Genomic DNA, 15,135 nt, shown 5'->3' on the forward strand with positions numbered 1-15,135 from the left:
TCTATAGCTACTCATAGTGAGAAGCCAAGTCCAGTCTATAGCTACTCATAGTGAGAAGCCAAGTCCAGTCTATAGCTACTCATAGTGAGAAACCAGTTCTCTCCGCTGGAGTCTAGGACATAAAGCACTCTAAGGGCAGGCCTCATGCCCTGCAGAAGATGGCCAACAGAGAATAAACTCAGTGGCATTATTGAAAGTTCTCTGTCTCATAAAGTTTTGATAAGACTTTCTTTTAATCTTATAGGTCTTTAGCATATATATTATGGCTTCTAGTTTGGTGTTTTTAGGGGATTCTTGTGTGTACAAATGTTGCGGCTCTATGTCTTCATATGTATCTTGTGCTTTTTCTTTGGCTATTTTTCTTCCATTTCTTTTGTTTTATACTGTTTGTTTTTGTTTTATCTTATTTATCATTATTCTTTAGATGTCTGTTTGCAAAAAGGGTGTGGATTCTAATGGAAAGGAAGGTGTGTGTCAGGGACAGCGGGATATCTTGAAGAAGCTGAGGGACAGGAAATGATAATATATTATATGAAAAAAACTAATAAAACTTAATAAAAGAAAGGAAAAAAAACAAAAATAAGATAAATCACTTTTAATTCTCTACAGAAATTGGACCACAAGTGTTTTTAAGAATTACACACGTATCCTGAGGAACGCACACTATAAGTAAATGTAACGGGTGACATCGGGAACGTGAAGCGGGAGAAAGAGTAAATGATTCAAGTGTCTGCATGCAATTCAAGTTTCCAGCTTACAGAGATTGCTACGTTTTATGTAATACCCATGGCAACAACAGGCAGTTCTACCTACACACAGAAAGAAAGAGAAAACAGTGAAAGCACAGTAATTACAATAGGAAATTATAAACGCAAAGAAAGAGGAAGATAAGGGCTGGTGAGGTGGAAACAAGAAAGTATACTAATGTTAAGAATTATGTTCTCAAGGGGAAGGGAGAAGCTGAACGAGAGCTCAGAATAAGATGCAACTCACAACATCAGTACGACTCCGTGGGTTTAAAGGTACTCACAGGCTACAACTCAAAGGACTGAGACCTTCCACACAGGTCAGGAAGCAAACAAACCCAGGGCATATGTGCTCATACCTACACTACACAAAATAGACTTTAATAGAAACCTATCATGAGAGAAGGATATATATGTAACTACACATACATATACATGTGGGTCATGTCACGCAAAAGCTACAGCAAGTACAGATGCACACTCCCACCAATAAGCACCCAAATCTAGGAAGCAGAGTGAGGGGAAACAGCAGACAGATCGTCCTGCTGAAAGTAAAAGCAGACTCACATTACAGACCAAGTGTATATGAAAGAGTAGTTCATGCAAAAACCACAGAATGTACACTCTTCTCAAACGTACTGAGAAAATCTGTACAATAGGTCACATGTTAGATCATAAAACAAGTTTTAACAATCTTTAGTCGGAAGTATGCTTTCTAATCACCATACAATAAAAGCAGAAGTTTTAAATGTGCAAATTTAACAGTATACTACTACAAAACTGAAAGGCTAACAACCAAATCCAGAGGGAAATTATCAAGTATTCTGAGACAAACAACACACATCAGAATGCATGGGGACAGCCATTTAGAGCAACATTTAAATACCCACAATAAAACCCACCACATTAGAGCACAGCTCTGTGATGGGCACTTGCTTTGATAAACACTCAGCCTTGGGTCTAACAACCAGCTCTGAAAAATGAAAATTAAGAAACCTCAAAGAACCAGAAAGAAAAACAATCAAGTCCACAGTCTACAGAAGAAAGGAAATAAGACCAAGCAGACTAAGACTCACCCCCACAATCAAAAAAGCTAAGCATTTTAAAAAATATATCAAATAAATTGATATGCCCTCAATTCTATTACATAGATTCAGATAAGTCAAATGAGAAATAGAAGAAAATTCAACTGAAGCCACAGAAACAGGACTGCAAGACATTACTGTAACACCACCAAACAAGACAAACAAACAAACAAAGAAGCTGGATAAACCCCCACAAATACACAACTTATCAAAACTTACACATGAAGAGAATCTGAACACATAAATAAATGAACATATAACTATCTGAGCATACAAATAAACTAATCCAATAATCAAAAACTACTCACTAAGAGAAACAAAGACCCAAACTGGCTTTACTGACTCTATCAAACCCTGAAGAGTTGACATCTTTTCTCCTCAAACTCTTCCGAAGAACCTAAGTGAGTTTATATGGTGGGTCTATGCTGCAAGCGTGAGCATCTGTTTTTAATAAGCATTCTCTTTATTGTGCTGAGTATCGCCTCCTTCACTGATCTTCTGCACTCCAGAGGGAGGCAGAAAAACCAAGGAGAGTCCACCATGGCTGCACTGTGACCTTCACAGGGCACAGCCTTACCCAGGCAGGAACCCTGGAGGATGTGGGGGGGTGGGAGGGTGTGGGGGGGAGAGGGAATCTACTTGGCCGACTGGGGTACCAGCCCCACTGTGACTGAGCAGCACTGCTCTTTGGGCTAGGGCCCCTGGCTGTAACAAAGGATGAACAAAGGCAGCCAAGCCAAGTGCTTTCTCCCCATCTACTTACTTCCTGACTGACTATGCGTGCAGTGTCAGCAGCCACCTCAAGTTCTGCTGATTGATAGGCTTTCTCCTCAGCACTCTAGCAGATGAGCCAGGAATTTGCTCTTCATAAAGGAAAGCTGTTCAGTTGGTAGAGTGCTTGCCTATCAAGCAGGAAACCCTGGTTTAGTGACACACCAAATAATCCAGGCACGATAATCAATGTTTGAAAAGCTAGCACTCAGGAAGGAAGGCAGGAGGATTCGAAGTTTAAAGTCATCTTCCCTCAGCTACTAGTAAGTTCAAGGATAGCCTGGGCTACACACCAGACTCTGACTTTTAAAGATGTTGGGGGATGCTTGAGACACATAAATAGTCTGAAATGTACAGATCTTTTGACCCAATAGTTTCATTTTGGGAAATAAGCAATCAGAGAAACATCCAAAGTTTTATACTCATTGCAATATTACTTAACACAAAGCTAGATAAATATTATATATCCAATTGTACTTATAGTGGCATCAAAACCTAAAAACAAAGTTACAGCATATGATGGCTTCTGAAGTATTTAATGAATAATGGTGTTCACATTCTCTTCAGTACATTCTAAAATTTCCTCCATAATGCAAAAATATGCATTCTTCTTATAGTTATAAAACCAAAGTGTTCTTTTTATCCTATTATAAATTAGGTGTCTAATACTACATCTCCACCTACATGTAAAAAAGAAGATAAAATATATATTATTTATTCCAGAAAAAAGAAAACAAAAAGTTACTTTCTTATGTATTATTCATATTGTTTACAGGGGAGTAATTCTTTTAACTTGATTTAATTAATACTAATTACCGAAGAACAAATGAAAAAACTTAAGTTAAAGACTAAAACTATAAGCTTGCTATAATAATTTACAGATTAAAACTGTATTTTTCTAACCCAACGGACTATAGATTCATGACTTACTTTAGAATTCAGTTTGTTAAATTTGGTACCATAAACCTTTTACTTGCTGATACAAACCTTAACCAACAGCAGTGCTACAGTTTAACTGCAATGAGAGGAACCTCAACACCCTTTAAAACCACCCCGTGCCAGGCCAGGTTCTCAAGCCCGCCTCCAAGTGGCTCCACGGCACTACAGCTCTAACTGACCAAGTGTTAGAGAGTGAATCATTTCTAAACATTAGTAAACAAAACTAAAAAAAAAAAGTATCAAGTTCTCTTAATAAAAGACCATTTCAACAATTCAACTGATACATTTCGACAAATATTATATAAGCTCTCTATTTGTATAGTATCCAAATAAATATGAGAACCTCTTTTCTTTTCTATAAAACTACCTAGTTGCTATACCATGTTAAAAATCTGACATAATTTCTAAATGCACATTAAAAATGATGCAATGTGATTTCAAAGTATGAAACAGATATCAAACATAACTAAAACCACAGATTTTGTTTTTGTTTTTTAAAGTTCATTTAACTTAAAAAGCCAAATGTGTGTGACTCTCTTAGGTCTCAAAAAACTTGAGAGGAAAAAAAAACTGTAGCAGCTTAAAAGTATAGCTTTTCATTAGTGGCACAAATCTTTAGGGGATCTACTAGGACATCTGATGTTGTAACAATACTACTAAAACACAAGGCTTAGAACTTGCTCATGAGAGACATAGACAAGTGTGTGTGTGTGTGTGTGTATAAACATGCAATATATACATATATATGTATATATTTACTCAATGTAATTGCATATTTGCATGAAAATGACCTTAAGTAACTCTGCATAAGAAAAGAAAAACAGATACACAACTTCATGTCGCAAGTGAAAATTAAAGAAGCACACACCGCACAACACAGCATTTTCACAGGGCTGCTAAAACAAACTAACACACACTTAACTTAATAACTTAATAATGAATATTAATATATCTTTTTATCCATCCCATCAATGAGACTATACTTAAAACGTCACCCAAGATAAATAATCTCCTTTTCAAGGCTTGAAGAGTTCTGGGGTTTCTGCAGTCTAATTACTTCATTGAAAGGACAACTGTGATAGAAACAAGTGCAGAAAGCTACATCCAAACCCTAGACAGTTTTGGAAATCCTGTAGAAGAGGAGGAGAAAGGATTGTAGGAGGCGGTGAGAGGTGGCGGTGGGGGACCTGTCAAGGACACAACACAGAATCAGCTAACCTGGGCTCACAGGGGCTCAAGAGAGACTGAACCACCAACCAGGAAGCCTGCCTGAGACACATTACAGTTGTGTAGCTTGGTCTTCCTGTGGGACTCCTCACATTGAGAGCAAGAGCTGTCTGTGACTTCTGATACTTACTTCTGTGACCCTTTCCCCCCTGGGTTGCCTCATCTAGCTTTACTAGGCTAGGATGTGCCTAGTCTTACAGCAACAACTGGACAGGCCCTGGCTGGTTGATGTCCATGGGAGGCCTGCCTCGCCCTTTTCTGAAGAGGGAGTAGATTTGAGAGAAGGGAAATATGGGAGGGGGAAGGGACTGGAAAGAGAAGAGGGAGGGGAAACTTCAGTAGGGATATAAAATTAATTTTTTTAAAGGACAGTTGTTTTGAATTATTAAAACCTGTTAACTGCCAAGTCACTTTTATACAACTAAGTAGACCAAGCAAGTTCACAACCCTCTGACTAACCCAGATAAACACTCTGACCACAGACTATTTAGAAAACAGAGGCCATAAAATAGTTTCTGTTTACTAAAATAACTACTACACTTATTTGTACTTAAGACAAAATTAACACTTATTAAGCTATAAGACTTAGGGCTGGAGAGACGATTTAGCAGTTAAGAGCACTGACTGCTTTTCCAGAGGTCCTGAGTTCAATTCCCAGCAACCACATGGTGGCTTACAACCATCTCTGAATGGAATCTGATGCCCTCTTCTGGTGTGTCTGAAGACAGCGACAGTATACTCATACACATTAAATAAAATCTGACTTACATACACTACACACTACATATGATTACTTTTTATATTATACTTTTAATATCCATGTTATTATACTTTTTATATCTCTCTCTCTCTCTGTGTGTGTGTGTGTGTGTGTGTGTGAGTGATTACTTTATCTTAGTCTTAAGTGACTCAGTATGAAACAATGGCAAGTCAAGGCTACCTCTGAATCTGTAGTGTGACAGGCAGGTAAGGATCAAGCTACACACACTGATGTTTGCAGCCACTAAGAAGCAACTGTGTGAGGACCATGCAGACGTTCAGAGTGCACACTACTTCACAAGCAGAAAACTGTGACAGACTGCAGATCTCAACTTGAGTCTTCGTTGGAAGGCTGACCTTGATATACACAACACAGTCTGGAGAAGGCTACTGATTATCTTCACACTCACTTACTCTTTCTGTCATCTCTACTATGCTGAGACCATATAGTGAATTTATACTACACATGTTACATTTTTCAGTTTTGAAATTCCATTTGATTCATATTCTAAACCTCATTCGACTTTCAAATACTAGAAGCAAACCCTAACCCCCATTTTCCACTTATATCAAGTGCTTAGCTTTAAATCAAGGCTTTTTAAGGTCCTTCTCATCACTCTATTTTGTGGCACAATTTCCTTTTTCTTTGTATATCAAGAAAATTTGCACTGTATTCTAGACACTCCAAACATTGCCCTGGGACTTGAGGCTCTAGTAAGGTCCCCTGGGACTATGACTTTAAGTTTGGACCACAGACCCTCAGTTAGCCTTCTGGGGGTGGTCCCCATGCAAGTTCCAATGTTTAAAGCGTCTGCTTCGCTGTTTGGGGGTCACCCCATCTATGTGCATAGCGTGAGCTGTGGTTTATCTTATAGGTCATTCTCTGCTTCCTTATATATAAACATGAAATTTTTGAAGATTTTTAATTAAAGGAAGGCTACAAAGAAAAGTAGCAGACTATGCCCCAAATACGTTTATAATCATTTGGTCTAAATTCACAAGGACACTGAAATCCCACCATATTACAAGTAAGAAAAAAAAAAAAAAAAAGCCTGCCTCTGAGCTCAGAGAGAAGACTGAAGATACCGAGTGAAGTCCATAAAGTTGTTAAGACTGGCCAGAGTGCCTGCGGAAGCTCCTCTGAGCTCAGAGAGAAGACTGAAGATACCGAGTGAAGTCCATGAAGTTGTTAAGACTGGCCAGAGTGCCTGCGGAAGCTCCCAAAGGCACGTATCCTGTAATTTGACAAGATCAGCTTCTGGGTTTTACCCAAAATGAAAAGTAAGTACATGAACAAGAGCAGTTGCGAACGAGACCCAAGTATAACAGCAACTCCATTATTACTATTTAAAAAGACTGAACATAGTGGGGTGCTCCAATCTGACAGAAATTGGGAATATAGCAATGAATGCCGTATTTCATCAGTATCTAGCTTTCAGTGTAGGGGAACTTCAAAGGGGTTAAAAAGCTAAAGGCCCATCACAGTGTAGAGAGAAACCAAGATAGCAATACAAATGAAGCAACACAAAGTATCCTACACAATGGGCATACATGTACACATAGGTATGCCCTAAAACCTAGGAAAGAAAGGAAATGTGTTAGAGACAAAACTATGGTCTTGTCCAGAGAGGAACAGTACATTCCAAAGCCAGGCATCAGCAAGAACAGAGCATCTGTACAGCTGTGTAAAATTAAAGTACAGGGCGATTTTCAGAGTGCGTTCGTGCGTACCTGGTTTTTTTGTTTTGTTTTGTTTTGTTTTTGGGGGGTAGGTGATGTAGGCAAGAAAAGAAAGTCAAAAGGGAAAATCAGGAAATAAAGGAGAATGTGAAGCAAGTTGCCCTCAGTTACACAGGACTAAAAGTCTGACTCTTGGGCTCTCACCCTTGACTACAGTGCTTTGCACTGGGAAGGAGACTGGGCAAACTCCCCAGAGAGATTTCAGGGAGCGTCAACACTGGCAGACTAGAGGACTGCCCTGCATGAAGAGCTGCCTTGGGGCAAATGGATAAACTGAACAACTTAGCCTCAGGGTTCATCGTGGGAACAAAGGGGGGGAGCGCGACACTTTAAACTGCTAATTTGGTAGTTACCAAGGGCTTTACTCTGTTCAAAGCACTGTACTGAGTACTTTACATATTACTTCCGCCTTCTCAGCATCCCTTTGTGCTGTCTATTAAGTACTATTCCAGTGACTATACACACCCAAGGAATCATTTTTAAAAGACTACAAAGAAAGGAATAAAAGAATCTATTATTAACAATCTCTCAAAAAACAAATTAGTTATAATTAGTAAAATATGAACAAGACTTCTAGATTAAAAGTTTATTATTTTCCAAATTTATTTTTATATGGATATTTTGCTTGCATGTATGTAATATGTGTACCGTATGTGTGCAGTGCCTATGGCTGCCAGAAGACAGTGCCAGATCCCCTGGGATTAAAGTTACAGATTCACCATGTGGGTGTTGAGACCCTGGCCTGGATCCTCTGAGAGTTGAGCAAGTGCTAGTAACCACTGAGCCATCTTTCCAGCCCCATGTTTTCAAAGTTTTTATAAAACTATGTAAAAGAAAAAAAGCTGAGTAGTATGCAAATTTAATACAATCCAATCAAAATGCCAATTAAGATGTAATTTTAGATATACACAGGATTCCAAATGGAAAGACATAGGATAGCTAAATTCGATTTTGAAGAAAAGAATAAGTGTCAGAAGTCACTCCAACTTGATTTCAAGATTATGTTACTGTAGTAAATCAAGAATGTCTGGGATTGGCAGAGGGAAAGAGATAGTAAGCAAACAGATTAAGCCTGACACAAAAGCAGACAACAGTATTGAAAACAAATAAGCAGCCTACCGGAGAAGGATAACCTTTCAACAATAGAAAATGTGGCATAAAATCATAGGCAAATAAAAGAAACCTCATCAAGGGATCCCTTACCTGATCTTCAACCTTTATACAAGAAACTAAAAAACATCTACATTGGGGGTGGGGGTGGGGCTAGGGTGGGAGGTAAAGCCATATACCTGTAGCCAGGAGAATCACCCCTGGAGCTGGAAGCAGAGCTGTTAAGCCACTCAAAGAAAGTGCAAGGCATTAAATTCCAGTCCTCTGGAAGAGCAGGGAGTGTTCCCAGCCACTGAACCATCTCTCCAGCCTCCAGATAGATCATGTATTTAAATGCAGACCACTGAGCTATAAAAGGGAAAAATCATAGGGACCTACAACTCGGTGTAATTCCTCAGCATGACCTCAAATACAAATACACGATCCACAAAAACTGAAAGCTTTCATTCCACAAAAGACTCTTAAAAGTCAAAAAACCAAACAAAATAACAATATAACAAAATAATCATAAAAATAACAACAAAAACCAGGTAACCCATGTGGAGCAGAGCTAAACAGAACTCTCAACAGCAACCTCTAGTGGCAGAGAAGCACTAACCTTCATCAGTGTCCTCAGACATCACGACAGGACAGATCAAAACGATTCTGAGATCCCACCTTAACACACATCAGAATGTCTAAGATCAAAAAACTCAAGTGACAGCACATGTTGGTGAGGATGTGGAGCAAGGGGAACACTTCTCCATTGCTGGTGGGTGTGCAAACTTGTACAACCATTTTGGAAATCAATGTGGTGGTTTCTCAGAAAACTGGGACACTTGCTCAACTATGTTCATAGCAGCTTTATTTGTAATAATCAGAAACCTGAAACAACCCAGATGTCCCTCAACAAAAGAATGGATTAAAAAATATGCATTTACACAATGGACTACTACTCAGCTATTAAAAACAAAGACATCATGAAATTTGCAGGCAAATGGATGTAACTTGAAAATAACATCCTGAGTGAGGTAACCCAAACCCAGAAAGACACCCATGGTGTGTACTCACTTATAAGTGGATGTTAGCCATAAAGAACAGGATAACCATGCTATAATCCACAGATCCAAAGAAGCTAAGTAACAAGGAGGGCCCAAGGGAGGATGCTTGAATCTCACTCAGAAGGGGAAATAGTCACTGGAGGCAGGGGGAAGGAAGTAAATGGGTGGAGAAAGGAGGATGGGAGGGGAGTGGGGGTAGGGAACAGGTGTGGGAAAAGCAGAAGTTGGGGTGGGGAAGATAGGGCTGGGAGACAGGGCAGAAATCAGTGTGGGGAAGGGGCATCTCTGGAATATGCAGGTGACCTGGGACATGGGAGACTCTAAGGAGTCTTATGGGGATGACCCTGGCTGAGACTCCTAGCAGCTGGGGACATGAAAACCAAAGTGGCCACCTCCTGTAGCCAGGTAGGAAGTCCAGTGGAAGGAATGGGGCACCAACCCACTCATAAAACCTTTGACCCAAAATCCATCCTGCTTAGAAAATGTGTGGGGATAAAGATGAAACAGAGATTGAGGGAATGGCCAACCACTGAATGGCCCAACTTGAGAATCATCCCATGGGAGAGAGCCAACCCCGACACTATTAATGATCCTCTGCTACATCTGCAGACAGGAGCCTAACATAACTGTCTTCTGAGAGGCTCCACCCAGCAGCTGATGAAACAGATGCAGAGACCCACAGCCACACATTAAGCAGAGTTCGGGAAGTCTGTAGAAGAGTTGGGGGAGGAGAGGATTGAGGGAGGCAGAGGGATCAAGGACACAAAAATAGCTAGAATCAATTAACCTGGGCCTGTGGGGGCTCACAGAGACTACAGCACCAAACAAATAGCATACATGAGCTGGACCAAGACCCCAAATGTATAGCGTGGTCTTCATGCGGGTCCCTGGCAATTGGAGCAGGGGCTGACTCTAACTCTGTTGCCTGCAGTGGATCCCCTTCCCCTAAGTGGACTGTTTTATCTGGTCTCCATGGGAAAGGATGCACTTAGCACTTAGTCCTGATGCAATCTGATGTGCCAGGGTAGGTTGGTACCCATGGGGTGCTTCCTCTTCTTTGAGAAGAGAGGGGAGAGGGCACTGAGGGAAGGGTTTGTGAGGGTGGGACTTGGAGGAGAGGAGGGAAAGGGGGTTGCAGTAAGAATACAACGTTAACTAAAAATAAAAAGAGTACGAAGGAAAAGCTACAGACTAGGAAATGAAACAAAACTGGTGGTAAGGGCAATATAAGTCACCTGGTAGGAGTAATGGTTATCTCCTCAATTCAGGAAAGGGTCATTTCCTAAATACAGTCACAGGTTTGAAAACATACGTGAATACCTAGGTCATACTATCAAACATAATTCCTGATATAGACTGTGCTCAAGGAACTCTGGAAGCTGGTTTCACTTTAAAAGAGGAAACCTGAGGCACAGATACCATGCTGATAACAAGAAAGGGCACAGTAACAAGATATAAAGTGGAAATTTCTCATTGTGTCATGTGATGCAGAAGAGCCAGGAGAGGACATGTCATGTTTGGCGATAGTATAAACAGAACTCTACAGACAGTGCCAGTACGTTTGCACTGCTGGCCATGCAATGCTCCGCTAGTCCCACTTCTTCCCTGATCTTTACTTCACTGAGAGAGGCAAGGCAGAGAACTTTACCTGGTGTTCCTGCTGGTTCTGGTTGCTGCTGCTGACTCGTGCTGATTCAGCAGAGACCTGGCTGTTTCTACTGGCTCTAGCCACTGGGGCTGATTCGTGTTTGGTGAACTGGACTTTTGATAATCTGACAATGGAGACTGGAATCAGCCCAAAGAACTACTTCTAACCAGGTCCACATCCCCTTATCCTATTTACCATCTTTTCTCCCCTGCCTTTGGACAGTGGGCTAGGAAGGGGTGGGGGTGTTGAAGCATTTGGGAACCCTTATTAAAGTAGGTTTTGGAAAATTGAAGCCTACAAGATATAACAGTAAGAGGAAAGGGAGACAAAAAAGGAGTCAAAAGCAAAGAGGTAACAGCATATCACTGAGTTATGACCTAGTCTGAGAGATCTAGTAGACTAGTGTTATGCCTTGACTGCATGGTTACACAAATCTATACCATGATAGAGACAGCCATGAGAAAACATATGCTATTTAGGATAAACATGGCAAAGAGAAATGGATAGAGTTTCTCAGACAGTATCAAACAAGAGACAAAAAATGCCAACATTTTTCTTTATAGGGTATTAAGAATTCTGACTATTTCTTGAGTTCTTCCTCTATGAGATGCTTAAAAGTTAAGACTGGTGTACATTTATAATCCAGTACCTGGGAGGCTAAGCCAGGAGGATGACACCTTCAACACCAGACAAAACAACAAACAAATAAAAGCAAAGGGTGTCTGTACCCACTCTGCTTCAGATTTCAAAGAATTATGATTTCAAAGTACCTGTGGTCTAAATGTGTCCCCACAAAGTTCTTCTGTGGTGGCCTAGTCCCCAGTGTGACAGACAGTGTTACAGTGTGGGCCTCTGGGAGGTGAGTCGTGCATGGGATTAGTACCCTTAGAAAAGGTGCTGAAGGAGCCTGGCTCTTCCTTTCCTCCATGTGAAAAGCAGTTTGGAGGACACCATCTATGAAGCAGAAAACAAGTCAACAAACACTCAATCTACCAGCACACTTGAACATGCCGGCCATCTATAAATTACAAAAATTAAGCTATCATATACTGTGGCAGGGAGATTAAGGTAAAGAACTGGGCCGGGGAGACCCTAGTACTCGCCACACAAGTATGAAGACCTGCATCTCAACCCCCAGAACCCACATAAAGCTGGGTGCAATAGTGTATCTGGATTATGAATCGCAGTGCTCCTATGGTGAAATGGTAGATGAGACAAGAAAATCTCTAGAAGTTCAAGGGTCTAGAAGGGTCTAGAAGCAAACAAAAAACCTGTCTAAAACAAGATGTCTCAGCAGAGACCAACACCCACAGTTACTGTCTGACCTTCACATATGTGCCTCAGCTCATGCTTACCTCCACCCCCCACACACACAGCACACGCATACCTCCACACACACATCACATACGTGCACACACACCAAAGAACTAAGAGAACCAGTTCCAGTGCCCTTGAAAGACACTGCATTGCCCCTGGTCATTAAGTTTTTGTTCAGCTCAACATTTTTCAAAACATTCTTACATTTGTTTCTTTGATTTCTTCTCGTATTTCTTATTTAAGTCTTACAAATCATTTTGTACCTAGAACAGTCTTGAGAGAAGACTTGCCAGTCTCTTAGGTTGTGCAAAGCTCCTGATTATAGCTATTAGGCAGAGGACTCTGAGAAGCAAATGGGGACAAATCTTGAAAACAGATGTCACTGAGCAACTCCCCTTCTTTTCTGGGGACCACAGCAGTCTTTAGACAATAGTCTAAGTGTGTGGTGGAGGATGCTATCCTCTGCCAAAGCAAAGGAAATGCTTCTCTAGGTTGAACAAAGGCTTCGGCAGTTTCAAACTCCTAGGTCACACCCTTTGCTCATGAGAGGCCCTGACAGACACTGAAAGATTCACATTGAGTCATGTCTCCAACTCTGTTACAATAATAAATAGAGTCAGGACAACCTTCCTAGAACAAGCTTTCTGAAGCCAACTGGACCAATGTCTTCTGTAAAACCATTACAAAGCCCTCTGACTTCAATGAATGTATCTTAAACTAGCAATTGGCTAACTTAAGTCTGACTTTTTATTAAAGTCACAAAGTTATCAAAAGCAACCAACATAAATTTTAAATAAAAAATGCGTATGTGTATATATGTCTGTATGTACATATTTTTTTCCTTACAAAGCTTTTATAAGTCTAATGAAACAAAAGGAAATAATCCACAATATTAGGAGAAGGACCTGGGAGAGGAAGGGGAGGAGCTGTAGGGTAGAAATGGGGGTTAAGTGGGGGTTTCTGTGGTCAGCTTTTAGAGTCAACTCATTGACAAAGCCTGAATGCTTTCATTCTTTTTAAAAAAATATTTATTTATTTATTTATTTATTTATTTATTTATTTATTTAATGTATATTCAGACACACCAGAAGAGGGCCATCAGATCACATTACAGATGGTTGTGAGTCACCGTGTCGTTGCTGGAAATTAAACTCAGGACCTTTGGAAGAGCAGTCAGTGTTCTTAACCAACAAGTCATCGCTCCAGCCCAAAAGCTTGCATTCTTAAAAAATAAAATAAAAATAAACCAGCTGTAAGTGTTACCAACTTCGTCAAAAGGTAGAAAAATCAAGGGGGAGAAGGAAAAGGGATAAGATAAAAAAATGCAAAGAAGTTCCCATTATCCTCCTCTTGCGAAACAGAAGACTTAAAATGCAATGTCTAGGTAATGTGAGTATCCCATTATTACAGCCCAGGTGCCATTCAAAGAACTAAGTAGACGGTCACATGGCAGCTGATGCCAACAACAGCAGAGATTGACAGTATAATGGAGCACTACTCAGCAATGAAAAACAATGAATTTATGAAATTCTTAGGCAAGTGGATAGATCTAGAGGATATCATCCTGAAAGAGGTAACCCATTCACAAAAGAACACACATGATATGCACTTACTGATAAGTGGATATTAGCCCAGAAACTTAGAATATCCAAGATACAATGTGCAAAACACATGAAACTCAAGAAGAAGGAAGACCCAAGTTTGGATACTTCACTCCTTCTTAGAATGGGGAACAAAATACCCATGGAAGGAATTACAGAGACAAAGTTCGGAGCTGAGACAGAAGGAAAGACCATCCAGAGACTGCCCCACCCGGGGATCCAACCCATATACAACCATCAAACACAGACACTAATGCATATGCCAGCAAGATTTTGCTGACAAGAACCTGACATAGCTCTCACTTGTGAGGTTATGCCAATGCCTGGTAAATACAGAAGTGGATGCTCACAGTCATCTATTGGATGGAACACAGGGCCCCTAATGAAGGAGCTAGAGAAAGTACCCAAGGAGCTAAAGGGGTCTGAAACCCTTTAGGAGAAACAACAATATGAAGTAACCAGTACCCCCAGAGCTGTGTCTCTAGTTGCACATGTAGCAGAGGATGGCCTAGTCAGTCATCAATGAAAGGAGAGGCCCTTGGTATTGCGAAGATCATATGCCCCAGTACAGGGGAACGCCAGGGCCAGGAGGCAGGAGTGGGTGGGTTGGGGAGCAGGGATGGGGGGAGGGTATGGGGGTTTTGGGGATAGCATTTGAAATGTAAATGAAGGAAATATCTAATAAAATGCTTTTAAAATTATTAATAAAATGAAAAAACTTGATAAATTTTTTTAAAAAAAGAAAATGAAGTGTCATTTCTTAGTAGGAGGTAAACAGACACAGACTAACTCAAATTTATTTTATCAAGAAATACAAGTAGATTATACCAAAGAAGACCCAGTGCCAGATAGATCAGTTTATTTCTAAGAATTATCTACCAGTACTCCTCAAAATTTCAAAGCCCTGAAGACAGGACACTTTAAGATGATTTTTTTCAAAAAGAAAAGTCATTCTAGAAAATCAGAATTACCCTATAGAACCAGACAAAGACATGAGAAAACCATAGGCCAATAAATGTATTAATANTAATAAAAATTAACATGGATAATTATATATACACAAATTATTACTAAATATATTCTATGGCCAGGAACTATTTTAGGAATTGAGTCTATGAGTATATAAAGCCAAGCCCCTTATGACTGACACAA

The 15,135-nt window shown here is 40.2% G+C and overlaps 1 protein-coding gene across 3 annotated transcripts in view; it reads right to left on the reverse strand.

Moving 5' to 3' along the window:
* Clock (clock circadian regulator) overlaps nucleotides 1-15,135 on the reverse strand; it is an 80,583-nt gene that overhangs the window by 55,035 nt on the left and 10,413 nt on the right. The window lies entirely within an intron of this gene.

Source organism: Mus caroli, chromosome 5 (assembly GCF_900094665.2).
Source record: "Mus caroli chromosome 5, CAROLI_EIJ_v1.1, whole genome shotgun sequence".
Classification (NCBI taxonomy): Eukaryota; Metazoa; Chordata; class Mammalia; order Rodentia; family Muridae; genus Mus; species Mus caroli.